This window comes from Panthera pardus, unplaced genomic scaffold (assembly GCF_024362965.1).
Source record: "Panthera pardus isolate Hobbes unplaced genomic scaffold, ASM2436296v1 HiC_scaffold_20, whole genome shotgun sequence".
Taxonomy (NCBI): domain Eukaryota; kingdom Metazoa; phylum Chordata; class Mammalia; order Carnivora; family Felidae; genus Panthera; species Panthera pardus.
Genome location: NW_026526766.1, coordinates 61,045,441 through 61,065,102, shown reverse-complemented (window position 1 = coordinate 61,065,102; position 19,662 = coordinate 61,045,441). Strand labels below are relative to the sequence as shown.

Below are 19,662 nucleotides of genomic sequence, written 5' to 3'. Positions count from 1 at the left end.
AGCGAATTCTCTAGTCTAGTCCGGATAACATTCCACTCCCAAATTTAGGGCTTTAAAACAAAAATATGATTTACCCAGAAATGCTTCCAGAAAGTCCAAGGACTTAAGAAACATTTCTAATTCAACATACAACTCCAACCTGGAGGACTAGGGGCATGCCTAAATTCTCAATCACTTGTTTTTTGTTTTTTTGTTTTTTACAATACTTCCATTTTCTAGTCTCCTGAGCTCCATGGAATTAGTTGATATAAAGTTAACTGATATCCAAGAAAAACACACTAAGAACAGGCTGCCTCAATGGCAAGATGAGATTTAACAGGGACAATTAATATAAAGGCCTTCGTTTAGGCTCAAATAAAATAAACTGCATAAATACAGGATAAAGATTTGCTTAGCAAATTTGGGGAATCTGTTTAACAACAGATTTTTAAAAGTCAACAGCATTTACTGTTAACTGTAGCCATGGTGATAGGGGAGACAGAGAGAGAACTGGGCACAAAATTCCACAAATGTCCAAATAATAAATAATCAATGTTACTTGAACATCCATCTGCTATGTAAATATGGGTCAGAAAATCAAAGAACGAATTCGACAAAGTTTGACTGGAAAGGTATCCTAGCCGTGGAGACAACTACCTCATTTTATAGACCTAGTGTCTATTTGTCTCACTCCAATACTAAATCAAATCATGAGGTCAGGATGTGGTAAATTTTGTTTCATAAAAAGCATTTCCTTACTACAGCTCCTCCCTACAATGAACTGACTGCCTCACAGAAGATTATGACTTCTCTATCATTAGAGATATTTAAGCAGAGGCTTAATGACCAATAGTCAGAATTTGTGAAGTAGGGATCTCCTGCACTAAGTAAAGGGTTGATATAAAACTAAAACTCTACAATTCTTCAAATAGTAAGATTCTATTGTTACAAGTTGCATCAAATATTAAACACCCATACTTTCCTTTTTTTTTTTTTTTTTTTAATATTTGTTTATTTTTGAGTGAGCAAGGAGGGGCAGAGAAAGAGGGAGACAGAGGATCTGAAGCAGGCTCCACACTGACAGCACAGAGCCCAATGCAGGGCTCAAACTCACAAACTGCAAGATAATGACCTGATGCTTAACCAGTTGAGCCACCCAAGCGCCCCTCCATGTTTTCATTTTTTGACTAATTCAACTTAAGTTGACATCTTCAAGGTACAGCATTTAGGGTAGCAAAACTCATTGTATAATTGTTTGTTGATCTATTTCCTCCATTACACTGTAGGTTAGTATTTTATGAGTATTTTATGCATCTCTGCATTCCTAGGTCCAGAATCCAGAAAGGATCCAGTATGATTCTTGAATAAACATCCCAGGAGTATCTCTTTTGTATGTGGGTGGTCACTAGCACCAGGGTCCTCAATTAAATGGCCAAGCAACCAAATTTTTTTACTTTTAACTACCTTCATTTTTGAAGTCTTTTTCCCATCTCTCAATGCTCTCCTTTCAGCTGTCTGAAATTCCCACTCAAGTACCTCCCTTAAGCCCATTTGATGGACAATACCCCATCATCCAGAATAACCTCTTCCTCCATATAAATGGAAGGCAACCTGACACTTCCAAGATTACAAATGAACATACCCTCTGACCTAGAAGGAATGTAGCCTACAGATATACTTTACATGTGAAAAGTGCCTAACATACATGGTTATTAATTTCCTAAGAATTTTATACTAGGTTGTTTCTAATCCTGCCTATGCATCTATCAATAGAACTGGTGAAATAACATGATGGTACCACTAAAATGGAAGCCCATACAGCTACAAAAAAAAAAAAAAAAAAAAAATTGATGTTTTCATAAAAAATTGTTTTCAAAAATTTGATGATGATTAACATAGACTAACCCCTAAGATGTATTAAGTAAAAATCTGGGGGCGCCTGGGTGGCTTAGTCAGTTGACCATCTGACTCTTGACTTCAGTTCAAGTCATGATCCCGGGGTCGTGGGATCAAGCCCAACATCGGTTTCTGTGTTGAGTATGGAGCCTGCTTGAGATTCTTTCTCTCCCTCTGCCCCTCTTCTCTGATCAGGCTCTCTCTCTAAAAAACAACTGCATAGTGCAGAACAGTATATTTAATACACTAACATTTTGGCTAAAAAGCAAAGGTAGGAAGGAAAGAAGAAAGGAAAATGCATATACACATTGGCTTGTACATATTACAAAGCATCTCCCTGGAAATACAAAAGCAATAGGTAACACTGACTTCCACGGAAGGGAACTGGGTACCCAGATGATAGGGATGGGAGGAGACTTCACTACACACACATTTGTACTTTTTGAATTTAGAAAAATGTGAGTGTATTATATCTATTCAGTGTCATAAAAAAATAAAAAATGCCTATGCTCCATCCCTTTCTCCTATACTATCTTCAAAACTCCTAACTTAGTACATTTACTATATGGAGTATTGCCACCTCATGCCAATTTCAAAACTTTAATGTTCTTTCTGTGAAACAATTTGCCAAGATACAGTAATAGCCTTTAAAATATACTTTTTTGGGGGCGCACCTGGTTGGCTCAATCAGTAGAACATGCAACCTGTGATCTCAGGGTCATGACTTTGAGCCCCACACTGAGGGTACAGATTACCTAAATAAATAAAACTTTTAAAAAAACTTAAAAAAAAGTAAATATTACTTAAAAAAATAAAACTTCTTTAACTCTATTAATACTACTTCTTAGAATGTTGTCTAAAGGAGTAACATGAGATAAGAGCAAAGATATGCACGCAGATGTTTGTTACAGCATTTTATGGTTGAAAACAACCTATATGAATGACAATATGACAATGACAAAATAAATTATGGCACAGTCATAAGTGGGATGCTATATAGGCATTAAAGCTGATATTTTAGAAGCATTTTTAAGGACAGGGAAATGGTTATATTACTAAAGCTATATACAATGTGATTATAATTCTATTGCTATCATGTGTCTTGTTTTTTTTTTTTTTTAACCACTTCAAAGAGTTGAAGGGGTATGTTGATATACAGAGCAGATGTGTACCCTAGCCCCTAAAAAGAATAGAGAAACTTTTATCTCTGATGGTTAGCGCTACAACATTAACTGAATTTCTTGGTTTTTCCCAATCTAAACATACCTTTATAGTTTCTCATTATAGTTTATGTGGACTAGTGGTTATTACAAGAGTATGATAATATAAGGGAATTCAGAGACAAAAAGAAGTTCGAATCCTATCTCTGCCAGACAGCCTGTAAGTAATCTTGGGGAAGTTGCTTAACTTTTTTGAGACTGTTTTCTAAATTTATAACAACAGCAATCTCAGAAGGTTTGAGATTGAGATAATATGTACAGAAATAAGAATACTCAGGGGACCCTGGGTGGCTCAGTTGGTTGAGTGTCCAACTCTTGATTTTGGCTCATGTCAGGATCCCAAAGTTGTGGGACTGAGCGTGGCAGCAGGTTCTGTGCTAAATGTGGAAGCCGGCTTAAGATTCTGTCTCCCTCTGCCCCTCTCCCCCATTCATGCTCTCCCTCTCTCTCTAGCTCTCTAAAATTAAAAGAAAGAAAGAAAGAAAGAAAGAAAGAAAGAAAGAAAGAAAGAAAGAACACTTAGCATAGTACTCAGCACATAAAATGCTAAAAAATTCATTTATGCATTCATTCAACAAGTATTTATTAGCACCTACTATGTGCCAGTCCCTGTTATACCTGCTGTACAGAGAATCAGAGCAAACCTTTACACAAGTCCAGAAGACAACACTGACACAGAATACATAATATAAACAGTGTGCACATAAAGCAGTGAACATTCCCGTCAGCTATTTCTGTCTCTTTCTCCATTCATGGGTACCCATACAGAGTTTTTCAGCAGTATGACTGTTTGAATAGGGTTATTAGAACTTCAGTAGTTCTTAGGCAGCGTGAGATGTAAGTAGCATGAGACGTACCTACAAGAAAGTAGATTTTCAGTTCCAACCCAAATTAACAAAGTGTTGGAATACATCCAGTGTGCACATATCCCTAACAAATAGAGAATCATAACTCATAAAATGTTCATGCTTGGAGGAACCTGGTAATTACCTGATCCTTTTCTCTTATTTTTCAGATGAGGAAACAGAAATGCCCAAAGAGTTACATCAACACAATCTAGATATATTCTAAAAGCACAGGGGAAAAAAGCATATTGGAAAATCTATGATGATCTCTCCCAAGTAGGACACGATGAAGGACTCAAGCCTTTCCCTCTGGAAAGCAACAGTGGCTCTAGGTGATGTGACTCAGTTGCACAGGTACTGAGGTACAGGGATGAACCTAAATGAAAAGTGGCAAATCATTCTGGGCTACAATAAAGCTAAAATAGAACCGTGGTAAGAGAAGGAAGTGGTGACCACCCACCAGCTGCCTTTGAATGAAAGGAAGAAGAGAGTCACACCTGGGCCTGCAAATAGCAAAAGACCTACTGGAGCCATAAAGAAACGAGCACTGTGTAGTTCATATTTTAGAAGCGCAGAGTAAGGCCTAAACACCTTTCACCAGAACAGTGTATGTAACCTGTGTAGGAACAAAGGAGGAACACCTTCAGGAGGACCAAGAAGCCTAGGAGATTCCTAGGCTGCTGAGGAGCTCACAATGTAAGGTAGAAAGCCAGCACGCCATGGGTAGAGGGTAATGCACAAAGTGCGGTGAGAGCAGAGAATAGGGACACTTCCCTCAAAGATGGTGCCTCCCCTGAGACTTACAGAAGGCTAAAGAAGAAAGGGAAGTCATTCCAGGGAGATGCTGTACCAGGATTCTGTATAGATTCAGGAATAAGAGACTTCAAGCAGTTTAGGAAAATGTAAACAGATCATATAAATCATCTTGATATAAACAACATGAAAAAAAGAATAACAAAATTCAACACCTATTCATGATAGGTGTTTCTCAAACCAGCAATGAATAGAAAACAAAAATTCAAATATGTATCATTTACAAAAGCATCCAAAATCAAATACATAGGAATAAATCTAACAATATATAAGACCTGACCTCTACAGGGAAAGCTTCAAAGCATTACTTGACAGAAATTATGAAGAATACAAAAGAAAATTAATTTATTTATAAATGGAGGGACATTCAATACTATAAGATGTTAATATTCTGCAAAGTGACCTGCAGATTCAACAAAATCAAATCAAAATCCTACAGCTGTGTGTGTGTGTGTAGGAATTCACAAGCTAATTCTTAAACCTATATAGAAAAATATCCCAAGAACGGCCAAAGCAATTTTGGAAAACAATGCTTTTGGAAGACCTACACTACAGAATATCAAGACCCATCATAACATGATAATAATTAGGACTATTAATTAAGTATTGGCATGAGAACAAACAGAACAAATAGATTCCAGAAACAGATTCTCACATCTACAACTATTTGATTTATGATAGCAGTGACAATGCAGGGCCCTGGGAAAAGGAAGATATTACCAACAGTAGTGCTGGATCAATTAGGCATACAAATTTTAAAAATAAAAAATAAAACACATACACACACATACATATACACAGTGAAATATTACTCAGCCATAAAAAAGAATGAAATCTTGCCATTTGCAATGACTTGAATGGAGTTAGAGAGTATTATGCTAAGCAAAATACGTCAGAGAAAGACAAATACCACCTGATTTCACTCACATGTGGAATTTAACAAACGGAACAAATAAGCAAAGGAGAGAGAGAGAGAGAGAGAGAGAGAGAGAGAGAGAGAGAGGCAGGCAAACCAAGAAAAAGACTCTGAAGTATAGAGTACAAACTGATGGTTACCAGGGGGGAGGTGGGTAGGGAGATTAAATAGGTGATGGGGATTAGGAGTGCACTTGTTGATATGAGCACCAGGTATCGTATGAAGTGCTGAATCACTAAATTCTAAACCTGAAATAAATATTACATTGTATGTTAACTAACTAGAATTTAAGTAAAACTTGAGAGAGGAAAAAAGTAATATTATGCTGTATGGTAACTAGCTGGAATTAAAATTAAAAATTAGGGGCGCCTGGGTGGCTCAGTCGGTTAAGCGACCAACTTTGGCTCAGGTCATGATCTCGCGGTTCATGAGTTTGAGCCCTGCGTCAGGCTCTGTGCTGACAGCTCAGAGCCTGGAGCCTGCTTCAGATTCTGTGTCTCCCTCTCTCTCTGCCCCTCACCTGCTCGTGCTCTGTCTCTATCTCTCAAAAAATAAATAAATGTTAAAAAAATTTTTTAATTAAAAATTAAATTAAAAAATAATATATATATATATTTCATTCCATAATGAAAAATCAACTCCAGATGGACTATACATATCAACATTAAAGTAAAGCAAGATGACTTCTAGAATAAAACATAAATATTTTCAAGACATTGAGTCCAGAAAGATTAATCAAATAGGATTCAAAAAGCCCTAACCTTTAAGAGAAAACAACAGAAGTTAAACTACATTAAAATACATTAAAGTCTGTCAAAAAGATACTGTTCTCCTATATCATTTTTCTTATTCATGTCTTTTTCTTCTTTTAGATTTTCAAATATTTGTCCATTTTAGCACTGTGTTTAAAAAGAATCAATTTGGTGTTTTATAGATCAAATCTACTGTAATTTTTTCTAAATCTTTATTTCCTTAGCATGCAGTTAGGTTGATTTGTACTTAATTCCTTCTCTAGCTTGAAATCTTCTTGCTTTCGAATTTTCTCTTGGGTAATGCTTTAGCAAAATCCCCACTAGTTTTGTTATGTAGGGCTTGTGTTGCCGGTCATTTCTAAATGGTTTGTAATTACAACTGTAATTTCTTCTTTACTACAGGGATTATTTAGAAGAATAATCTTATATTTCCAAGAGGATATATTATTTATTTTGACTTTTTCTTTTAGTTGTTGTGAATTTCTAATTTGGGTATTCTTTGCAGACCTTCCTATCACCAATTTCCTGGAAAAGTGAAGAAGTATTTTAAAAGAATACTGTTCATGATTATAAAATTGGAATACATTAAATCTTTATTATTGTGTCATTCAAATATTCTTTTCTAATTTTTTTAATGTTTATTTATTTTTGAAAGAGACAGAATGCAAGCGGGGGAGGGGCAAAGAGAGAGGGAGACAGAATCTAAAGCAGGCTCCAAGCTCGGAGCTGTCAGCACAGAGTCCAGCATGAGACTTGAACCCACGAACCATGAGATCACGACCTGAGCCGAAGTCGGACGCTTAACCCACTGAGCCACCCAGGTGCCCTGACCATTGATTATTTTTTTAGTTAGATTTTATTTTTATCAAAGTTATGTATGTACAGAGTCTACAGTGTCAAATAATTCTACAAAACTGTTACCCCTCCTCCCACAAAAAAGATAGCAGCTCTCCAACATCCAGCCCTTTCTATTTCCTGCTCCACGGAAGCAATCACACTTTCCACACTTAATTGAGTCTCTTGGTATTTAGCTTTATGTCATTCCCATCCCTTTTCAGAACAAAGAAACACTTACTGAATTTAGCTAAAAGAGGGATGGCAGAGATAAACACTGCTGGAAATCTCAAAGACTTGGTGAACCACACATATAGGTACACAAGTTTTAATTTCTTGACTTCCCTAGTCTGATATGTTCATCTTCTTTGTCAAACAAAATATCAAAGCAAGCAGTTCAATTCTGGTTGCAGTCTCCTAGAGGAATACAGCTAAATTAAACCAAATAAGGACAGAAAAGACCAGCCAAAATGAGGTGACTTTTATAATATTTTGTAATATTTCTAACCACTAAATCCATGGCCTTTCTTGGGGCATGAGGATGTGAGAGTATCTAATGTTGTCTGAGCTCCTTTCAGAAGAACCAACCAAATACAGTTTTCAGACATCACGATATAAATGTCCAGAAGCTTAGCACTAGGAATATGGGTTTCAAATTGCTGTTAGCATTAATGCTAGCATTTTGGTTACTGAAGAAGGCCTCTAGTAGAAGGCTGGTTATTAAAAGGTAAGGGTCTATCAGGACTTGATGTATAGAATTATGCAGCACATGTACAGAATTTATGACATCTATATAGAAGTCAATAATTACTATGCCCTAGCTACGGTTTAGAATGGTTCATAGGTGATTACACCCATTTGTTCCATGAGACTTTCCCCCCAGTTCCAGGATCTCTATGCTAAATTAGATGCAAGCACCCCAGCTATTTCCTTAGGGCATGCCATCTGTTTGCAATGCACAGCTAATTCTGAGTCTGTTGCTCCTTGAAAAGTATCCCCTAAGGTTTCTGCCTGACTCCTAAATTCAAATTTATTGAAACTCCTCCCTCCTTCCCCTTCTCTCATCATAAGGCAAGGGAAGGCTAGATCTGACATAACGTATATGATCAATGAGAAATGGTGGAAAGTTTCTAGCTAAAAGAATATTTATGTGACCTTGCCTTTTGTTTGTTTGTTTGTTTTTTAAAGAATAAAGTGGAAGAAGCAATTGTGATCTTGGGGGAAAAGACTGCATGAGAGCAGAAAGACTCAAGCTCATAAATGCATTATAAATAGGGGTGCCCGGGGTGGCTTGGTTGGTTAAGCATCCAACTTTGGCTCAGGTCATGATCTCACAGTTTGTGGGTTCCAGCCCCACAATGAACTCTCTATTCAGAGTTCAGAACCTGAAGCCTGCTTTGGATTCTGTGTCTCCCCCTCTCTCTGCCTCTTCTCCACTCATGCTGTCTCTCTCAAAAATAAACATTTTTTAAAAATGCATTATAGGGGCGCCTGGGTGGCTCAGTCGGTTAAGCAGTCAACTTCGGCTCAGGTCATGATCTTGCGGTCCGTGAGTTTGAGCCCCGCGTCGGGCTCTGTGCTGACAGCTCAGAACCTGGAGCGTGTTTCAGATTCTGTGTCTCCCTCTCTCTGATGCTCACCCGTTCATGCTGTCTCTCTCTGTCTCAAAAATAAATAAAAACGTTAAAAAAAAATTTTTTTTAATGCATTATAAATAAGGAAGAGAACAAAAGTTAAAATTTACCACGGGAAAAATAAAAACAATGGAAAGAGAAAAAATAGAGTATGTGTTCATAAGAAAGTGATCTACAGTGATAATTGTGTTAATTGGCTTGCTTTGTTGGTGATTAGAGAATTTCAAATAATTTACAAAAAAAAAAAAAAAGGAGAGAAAGAAAAGAAAGAAAAGTAAAGGACAAAAGACAGATCTGTGGTTCTCAATCCTTAAAGAATGTCAAGAAAAGGGCCGACTGTGTGTATCCCAGAGGGCACTGGGCCCTGGCTTTTTTACTCCACTTGGCTATAGCAAGTACTGTTGGTTTGTCTATGTTTAGAGAGATCAGTATTAGAAACATATCTGGGATGAGGAGATACTATAGATTTTTTTCAATTATCCCCACCAACTTTTTAGTATGAAGATTTTCAAACATTCAGAAACATTCAGAACATTCAGAAAAACTGTGAACACCTAAATTCTGTAATTGTCACTATTTTGCTATATTGATTTTATCATTATTTATCCATCTGTTGAGGGTCTAATTTCAGAGCATTTAAGGAGATCTTCCATAAATTTAGGCAATTAAAAAAAACCATTCTCCCTAATGGAGACTTGAGTGAGAAAAAGGGTGCTAGGGGTGCCTAGGTGGCTCAGTTGGGTAAGCGTCCAACTCTTGATTCTGGCTCAGGTCACAATCCCAGTTTGTTAGATCAAGACCCGCATCGGGTTCTGTGCTGACAGTGCAGAGCCTGCTTGGGATTCTCTCTCTCTGACCCTCCCCCACGTGCTCACTCTTTTCTCTCAAAAATAAACATTTTAAAAAAAGGGGTGAGGGATGCTAAGTGAAGTTTTAAGTGAAATTCTTGTTTAGTTATTAGCTGAATTATTTTCCTAAAATTATCCTGAAATACCATATATGTTCGGAGTCCCAGTTTCCTCACCTGTAAAATAAAGTGAGACAAAATGTAATCATGATCCCCATACTTATGGTTGTTTATAGCCTAAAAATCCTATATTTCTATGAAATTTTCTTAAAAATAACTGCCATTTACTTTGTGTTTTCTATGTGGCAGGAAGTATGCTATAATCTCATTTAATCTTCATAGGTTCCTTAAAATTTTGAGATACCACATTCATGAAAACTACCCACTGTTTTTAGTAGCATGCAGCCACTCTGACCTAATTCCAGTTGCACTTCCCCTTCACATTTTCAGTACCTTTTACTAACATCAATTTTGTACTGCTTTGGTGGAACTAGCTAGAACTGGCAAACAGAAATTTTCATTCCTCACTGAGAAACATGAGCAAACTCTGGTCCGTGGTGTGTAATTTTTTTCCAAATGTAAAATGCGATAAAACAGCCAAAACTACTTTAACTTGTTTATTTTGGTAAAATAATTACATATAATTATTGTTGAAGGAAATCTACAATACACAATCTTGGTGTTTTTATTTAAATCTGTTGCACATTGAATAACAAAATTAAAATGTCAGTTTTTCAATTGGAGAAAGTACTCAAATCAACAGCCATGTGCTAAACAAAGAGACTCAATTAGAGCACATTATGGTTCCATTTGGGAATAAATACATCCAGAAAAAAACCAACAAAGACCATACATATATTGTGCGTGTTCATATAAATTAAAAGTCAGTTACTAATTTTCTACCTCTACATTCCTCTTCAGGCTTACCTATCTCCTCCATGTTCATTGCTCCCAAATATTAGCCCTCACTTCTAGTTAAAAAAAGCTGTTTGTTTTTGCTTTTTTCCATGGGAGCTATTTGTATTTCAATGCATATTTAAAGATCTTATATTGTAGAAATGTAACAGGATGCCCGCACAAGGTGTCCTAGAACTATAAATACACACTATTATGTAATACGTGAGGTTCACACCTAGGAAATCTAGATGGAATGGTTATCCTGAAGCAAATGAACAAAAATAAGGAGGTTCAGCCCTGTTGATTAGAACAAGGAAACACTAGGACTGAGAAGTAAGAAAGGAAAGTGAATCTACTCAAGTCATGGACAATGATAAACCCAAACTCTTCACTTGATTTCTCTCTCATGCCCCTTATACAAAGACTTCTATAGTAGATTCTGCTCCAGAGCAGGGAGAAACTTGTTTTTCCCAATGAAATTGGCATGTTTCTAACAAAGAATATCCTTCATGGTAACATATGTGAGTATCTTTTATATGAATATTGGGGTTACTATGCATCCTACCTGTGTAAGGACACACTCTCTGAGTATGTGTGGTCTCTCCTAAAGGAAGTCATCGATCCCAACATCCATCACCCAGAAAGGAGGCAGCTCTTCAGATGGGAAACCTAAGCAAAGACACTCTCTGGACCCTGCTGTTTTGGCCCTGTTTGAAGAAAGATAAATGCCTGGCTCTATTCACTTCTGGTGACAGTACTCAGATGATGTCTGCCAAATGGAGACAGGCCAAAAGATAAGGACATGAGGAAAATGTCTTTGTAAGCCAGCTTGAACAGTTTCATGTTGCTTTCTCTATTCATTATCCTCTAGCTTTTAGCTAAGCTTGATTTAAATGCTGCAGCCTTACATCAGCTGTTCCACTGGCATTAGCGTAAGACTAGTGTGTCCATACTTGGATCACAGCCTTTGCATGGAGAAGAAAAATGGTAGCACAACCCTCAATACATGTTGAAGAAGAAGCCTGCGAACGAGAATCAGGGCTGAGGTCCAGGAAGCCTTTACTACTTAGAGATTCTCCGTGCATTGCATCTTTGTGTCTGGGGCTCCTTATTATTAAGGAAGGAGGCAGCCTCCCATAAATGCTCAATAACAGGCAATGAGATGCAAACTATCAGGTTCCCTGATTGCTCTCACTGCTAGAAAACTCAGAGCTACGTATTGTGTTCAACTACAAAAGCTTTCCCCAGCTAAAAGTTATGGAGAATTGTTCTTTCTTTTCCCCTTTTATTTATTGGTTCTTATCTTTCTGGTCATTAGTTCTGATCTTACTGCATATGTTTTTATTTCAAGTTTCCTAAATCCTTTCCTGGAAAACAGTCAGAGGACACAAGCCAATCACTGAATAATTTTTCCCATACAATAAGAAAGTTACAAAATAGTGCTCCTCTCAAAGGTATGAATGCTAAAGAGTATGAATGCTATATGTTGGCCTCTCTTCTACCTCATCCAAGAACCAGAGCAGATTCTCAAGAGGTGAAAGAGAGCTTGAACGCTAATGTCAGTACAATCAGAAGATCACAAATAATTCTGAATACATATTTCTTTGGTGTTGGAGGGGGTGGAGAGAACAAAGCATGGACCTGCAATCCAGGAGGGAAGAATATCTCAGTGAACTGAGCAAGGCTCCACATCTAAGTTAGGAGTTCAGAGTCAAAATAAGTACTTCGCTTAAGGTGGCTTTTTAGGGCACCAGAAAAAAAAAAAAAAAAAAAAAAAAGGAGAGAGAGAGAGAGAGAGAATGAGGTAGAAGGCAAATGCTGATAATTGTTTCTTTGCCTAAGATTCTCTCCCATTTCCAACCACATTCCAATCTTACATCTTTGCTGCCTACTGAAAAACTCCACTTGGTTATGCGACCCTCACCTCAAACTCAACATGTTCAAATCAGGTTTCATTTCCCCGTCAATCTTTCTCTCACCTAATTCCTTACTAGTTAAAAGCATTATCCAGATGTAAAAGTCCTGGAGTCATTCTTTTTTTATTTCATGGAATCCTTAATTTTTGTACTCCAACTTCCTACAACTAAGATCTACTGCCGTTCAACAAATATTTACTGCGTACCTATGATGCACCAGACACTTTCTATGCCCTTGTGATACAGTGGGAACAAAACAGAAATATCCATTTTCATAAACTTATATTCTAGTAGGAAGAGGGAAACAACAGACAGAGTAAATAAGTAAATACGGTTAAGTAAGTACAGGATCTCAGAAGGTAGTAAATGTCACAAAAAAAGAAAAAGCAGAGTAAGATAATGGCAATTTAAAAAAAGGGTGGTCAGGGTAAGTCTCATTGAGAAAAAGGTGACATTTGAGCAAAGATGTGGAAGAAGTAAGGGAGGAGGCTGTGTGGATATGTGGGGAAGAGCAGAGGCAAAGGGACAGCCCTGCAAAGGCCCTACTACCAGCTCCTCCGATTTCTTTGAAATGTCATAAAAACATGTCAGATTAAAACCACTCACCTGATTTTTAAGGCCCATAATTCCTTGAACCCATCCTCTAAATCATGAACCTCCACTCCTCCCTTTAAAATTCTTGGAACTTAACATGCTCCTTCTTCATATGCATCATCCTCCCCTACCTAGGAGCGCTTTCTCTCTGCCCCAATCTAAACTCTGTCCATCCCACAGGGGATCAAGTCCTACCACTTCTATAAAGCAGTGTCTATGGCTGCTATTACTGAATCTGTATTTATCATATTTCCCAAGTATCATATTTCTCTATTTTATTTTTTTTTAATGTTTGTTTATTTTTGAGAGGGAGAGACGGACAGACACAGAGTGCAAGCGAGAGAGGGACAGAGAGAGGGAGACACAGAATTTGAAGCAGGCTCCAGGCTCTGAGCTATCAGCACAGAGCCCGATGCAGGGCTTGAACCGATGAACCGTGAGATCATGACCTGAGCCAAAGTCTGATGCTCAACTGACTGAGCCACCCAGGCACCCCCCAGGTATCATATTTCTTAAAGGAAGTCAGCCTCTTTCTCTACTTCCCACTGTGTTGGTCACTACAAGCTGAAGCTCTTTACAACTTAAAAACACTTTTATTAGCTTTGATAAACTACTGAAAGAGATAGAATGATTTTTTTAATGACTTTATTATACTAAAAAAAACCCATGGGGAATGGATGAGTCAAAGTGTTAGTGATGGACAGTGATAGCTTTTTTCTTTTCTCTAATTCAAATTTTCAGCTATTTTCAAGTCTGTGGTTATGTTACTTTAAGAAGCAAAGAGTGTGCTATGAAAATATATAAATCAATACAAATAGTGTGTGATCAACTGTCATTAGACTCATCAGAGAGATTAAAATTACCTAAAAGTAGAAGTCAAAGACTGCAAGCATCTGAGTAACTTGCAGTTGCAAAGAGGCACACTATAATTAAGACAAGCTGAAGCAAATTCTCATGGTTGAAAAAAAAGAAGAAAAAAAAACCCCTTCCTGATGAAGTGACCGAAACAAGATATTTACTGTATACAAAAGCAACATGATGTGCAGGAAAGAGTCCACCCTCTGAAAATGTTCAAGTACAGGTCCCACCACTTATTAACATCATGACCTCAGTTTCCTGGTCTATAAAATGGAAACACAGAAGCTCTTCCTTTTACAAACTTTCACAGATACAAACTAAGTTCCAGTCTGAGCAAAATCCTGTTAACTCTGCCTACTGGAGTTAGTGGTAATGCACAATCATTCGAACCTCAGTGGTTGGACTGTTACTAGCTTACAGATCTCTATTCTATCTGAAGCAGTATCTTTTTTTATAAATATATCTATGACTAAAAGATGAAAGAATATTGACATCTTTGAATAACATGTAAGATAGCTGAAAAGAATCCTGGGTTTGAACCAATGTCATCAGGGCACCTGGATGGCCCAGTTAAGTGTCTGATGCTTGATTTTGGCTCAGGTCATGATCTCATGGTTCATGAGATCGAACCCCGTGTTGGGTTCTGTGCTGACAGCACGGAGAGTGCTTGGGATTCTCTCTCCCTCTCTCTCTGCCCCACTTGTATACATGTTCTCTCTCTCAAAATAAACATTAAAAAAAAAAAAAAAAAAACAATGTCATCAAAATCTACAGTTAACTCTTGAGCATTGGTCACCCGGACCTAGTAACAAATGGACTTAAAAAAAAATCTGGAAATTAACTGGTACATAAGAAACTTTTGTACTATTATACAACTACCATCAGCGTTGGTTCTGAGAATTAAATGAGACAAGGCAGACAGAATGCCTGGCACATTCTTATCATATATTCTTTTCAGATTGATAAATGGTACATGGACCACTGAATCTTCACGAAATGTCAAAGTAACCTGTGTGCACCCATCTCCTGCAAGTCATAATTTTTTTTTAAGTTAGAAATCATTCTTTATAATGTGTATTCTCTTAGATTGCCAAACAGGGAGTAGCTTTCCAAAAAGCCAGATGTGATCTACGAAACTGGACCCACAGAAACTGGACCCAGACTTACTCCTCTCTCTCACTAGTGTTGGAGAAAGTGTCTGTCTAAAGCAAATAGCCTATAAGTCAACCAATCATTAAGTTCATATAAAAAAAGGGTAACCATAAGAAACCTACCTGCATCACCTGGCCCAAAACTGTAGAGCTAAAACTGGATCTCATTCAAAGTAGCAACAAATCTTAATGTTTATGCGTAACACTTGGATTTGATAATGAAGAAATTCAGTTAAGAAAGTCATTAATTACCCTAAGTATTAGAGTTAGGCCGGGTCAAGACAGACCATAATTTTTAAGATTCCAAAAGTTTTCTCAAGCCAGTTCTATGGGACAATGCATGAAAATCCCTGAGATACATGCCAGCATCTGCCCTCAATTCCAGAAGCAGGAAGCAAAGATGTGACCCAATCACATGATAATAAACCACAGTCCATCTGTTCAGAGAACTTGCATTATGTAAGCCACAACCAAGAAAGAACAGCAAAAGGCAGGCAGTTTGTCAACATGTGCAGGAGGCTCTGTGGTTTGAAGAAACATGTTCTCACATCAAAAGGGCCATCCATAAAAAAAATGGCATTTTTAAAACCCATGTCATTAGACATGAAAATATCTGATGAACTACAAAGGTACTACCAGAATGGTGTTGAGTTCAGATAACTGTTTCAACTAGGCCTAGAAGAACCTTTCAGCAAAGGTCTTCTCCACATAAGCAGCCCTCCTCAGAGGAACAAGATTTACCTCCCTCTCAATTATTTTGATCATGTCAGTTCCCTATTTAATTTCAACAAAGTAGATCATCTAAAACTCTAAACCTAGACCATGTACTGCAAGGCCTCTCAATTACATCCACTTCAATTAAACCCCAAACAGCTTTACCATCTTTTAAACTACTAAAGCCTACTCTTCTCAATCAATAAGCTCTACACCAGGTCTTTTTATCAGCAATATAAAAAGGATATTGACCTTCTCTTGAGGACTTTTTAGCTCCTCCCCCACTCCATCAGAAGTCACTTTTCATAAATTCTGTAAAATTCAAGATAACTAACTTCACTTAGGTAAGTCACTCCATTAACCCTCCCCTCCCCTCCTCAAAGCCCTTCATATTTTAAACAGCAGAAGATTTGTGGGGCGCCTGGGTGGCTCAGTCAGTTGGGCGTCTGACTTCGGCTCAGGTCATGATCTCACGGTCCGTGGGTTCGAGCCCCGCATCGGGCTCTGTGCTGACAGCTCAGAGCCTGGAGCCCGTTTCAGATTCTGTGTCTCCCTCTCTCTCTGCCCCTCCCCTGTTCATGCTCTGTCTCTCTCTGTCTCAAAAATAAATAAACGTTAAAAATTAAAAAAAAAAAAAAAAAAAGAGCAGAAGATTTGGAATGAGATAATCTAAATTCCTGTCTTAGTTCTGCCTGACCCTAAGAAATTCACCTAATCTCTGATGTCATTTTTTTCCCTTATAAACCAAAGGGACTTACAACTTTCAGCATTAGAATGCTTACCCCTGGTGGGCAGTCTATAATATTATTTTCCCTTATTTATCCCACTTAGATTACCTTTCTATTTTGTTTCCATTCACGTATTACAGAGTTTTCAGAATTGGGGGAAAGAAACCGTGGTAATACATCCAAACCCTGCAGTATAGAATAAAGAACTGAACTCTAAAAAGGAACTTGCCAGTCAATAAAAGCTTTGATTCCTGCCCTGGTGTAGGCCCCAGGACAGTGGGGGACACAGCTTACTACTCATCAACTCTCCCTCTCTGCCCATTTGGATTTAAGCTACCTTTCAAAGTCAGTTCAAGTCCTAAAGTGTCCAGAAAGCCTCCCCCCATTACTTCAGCCTACATTAATCATTTCCCTCTTTGACTACTTGATGCCTCTCTGCAGGGGTAATTTAAAAATATTTAACAACTGGCTCCACAATGGTACCAACCAATCAGAAAGGATGTCTGATCAGTCAAAACACACGTGGCCCAGTGGAAATTGGTGGCTGAACATCAATCCAGTAATATCAACACAAAATAGCAACCTCAAACTCCAATACAACTTTCTCATCTGGTATTCAAAATCTCATGAATTAGGAAAAGTAGGTATGATCCAGAGTTTCTGTATAACTAGGGGTGAGGTTGAGACTAACAAGCAAATCTAATAACCAACTGCTTCTTTCATCACATTATGCAATTTCCATATTATATACACAGAAATGCCAATTAATATTGCATAAGCTGTACTTACATAAAACAGTATAAATACTAAAGGAAGGCTCAGTCAAGTGGAATTCACTTAATCAACGAGCATTTAAGTGGAACAGAATATAAAACACAGTGCTAGGTTCCAAAAGTATAAAGGAAAAGGCATAACCCTTGCCCTCTGGGTACCTATAACACATTCAAAAGTATAGTTAAAGAACGGCACAGGACTGGTGGAAATAAACAACACAAACTGTAAGTACTATACAGTTCAAGGAAATAAAGAGTTCAGGAACTAAATCAGTACATGAAGACAGGACTGAGAACTTCTCTCCTCACATTCCCAAAAGGGGTAAAGTTAAGTATGTAGTTAAAAGGCTAAAAAGTCAAGAGTCAGTGGGAAAACAGAAATCACCGGAATTGAGGGTTTACAGTAGTAACGAGTTGAGAATCTTTGGTTGAATACTCAGAGATGGCTTCAATCATAAGCCTCAAGTATTGCTCTAACTGCTGAATACAAATGGAAAATCTTGTAAACCCTTTGTGAGGATGGCTGAGGAAGATTAGCTTGGCAATAGCCTATAGAAAAGCCTAGAGGAGAGAAACTAGAAAGCAACTTAGAGTCAAGGGATAACAGGCAGGGCTAAACTGATGGCTGCATACAAAGAAAAGAAGAGACATTCGAGAAGCGTTTATGGAGGAGTGCTTGGGTGGCTCAGTTGGTTAAGCATCTGACTCTTGCTTTACGTTCAGATCGTAATCTCACAGATCTCACAGTTTGAGGGATCAAGCCCCTCATCGTGCTATGCACTGACAGCACACAGCCTGCTTGGGATTCTCTCCCTCCCTCTCTGCCTCTCCCGGCTGGCTCATGCTCTCACACACTTTCTCTCTCTCACTCAAAATAAATAAACAAACTTAACAACAACAACAACAAAAAAAGAGTTGGGAGTTTTAGGCATGTTTTCAAAGAAAAAACTTACACGATGGCAGAAAGGAAACCAGACTCTCACACGGGATATATTATGTGGACATACTGTGGACATATTAGGACATATGGTACTAATCTGTGTACTAGGGACAGGGAACCAATTTCCCTAGAGAAATCTATGTTAAAGAGAGGAGAAGCTGGGCAGAGAAATACAAAACTGATAGATACCCAGACAATAAGGAATAACTGCAAGGTCTTAAAAAGGAAGCTAAATTATAAATTTAAAAGTGCATTTGAGCTGCTTCAGAATCAATGAAAGATCAACACAAACAAGCATGGGCAGACCAGTTGAGGGAGTCTAGACTACAGAGTAACGGCACCAGGATCAACTTTGTGCTGTATGCACACCAGTGTAGTCTGGAAGCTTCTCCCCAGCATGGACTGAGCACTGTTCTGGATGCTAATTAAGTCCAATATTGTCAAGTGAATACATGAACACTTAGTGTGATGGGTAGGCTAGATGGGAAGAGTGAAGTATGCTATTCGAATTACTAGTGCTGTAGAAATGTTACTTTTGCTTGATACCTGACTATGGATTCTCCTACCTGTCCACATATTTACCTTGCCCCCACTCCTTAGGCCATTGTCAGAAAACCAGCATTTCCTCTAATGTAGGCCCAGTATGAAGGGATTCCAGCAATGGACGAGGTAGGCATCAGAAAAAAGCCAACCGGATTTTCATAGTGTGAAGACAAAACCAAAAAGGTAATCATAAAGACCAAGTGCTCATTAGAGGACTGAAAAGAAATATGGGCTACGTCAGACAGGTGTATATATTAAGGCATATAGGTTCTGGAAAGACTGAACTCTGGGTGGAAATCCTAACTCCAGCTCTTAGTAACTAAGTACTTAACCTAACCTGTTTGAAACTCAGTGTTCTCATCTATAACATGGGGCAAATGCCACAAGGCCTGAGGGTTTCATTGTGAGAATTGGATAATGTACTTTATGCATCTACAGCATGGTAAGCTTTTAACAGACAGTAGCTATTACTCATAATTGGCACTCTCATTCTTGAGTTGTTTGTTTTTTAAAACATTTGGTATTCAATTTTAGAAACAGAAATGTACTTTCAATGTAATTTAGTTTCTAACACTAAGGATTCTATATTTTAGTTTCTAGTATTTTAGTCTGGATGTTAACAAAGTTTTTCACTGTTCCTTCCACGGAAGTAGGTTATTACCACATATCCCATCCTGACTTCATATTTTGGGAAAAAAGGAGCAAACAAACATTCTCCCTTGAAAACCAAAGTACACAGAGACTACTGATTCAAACTACTGTCACTCAAGAAAAGGAACATCACTAGCGATGTTCCTTCGAGGAAATAAAAG

The 19,662-nt window shown here is 37.9% G+C and overlaps 1 protein-coding gene across 3 annotated transcripts in view; it reads right to left on the bottom strand.

The window, feature by feature from the left end:
- The window catches only part of TGFBR1 (transforming growth factor beta receptor 1), a 57,610-nt gene that overhangs the window by 36,896 nt on the left and 1,052 nt on the right, over positions 1–19,662 (bottom strand). The window lies entirely within an intron of this gene.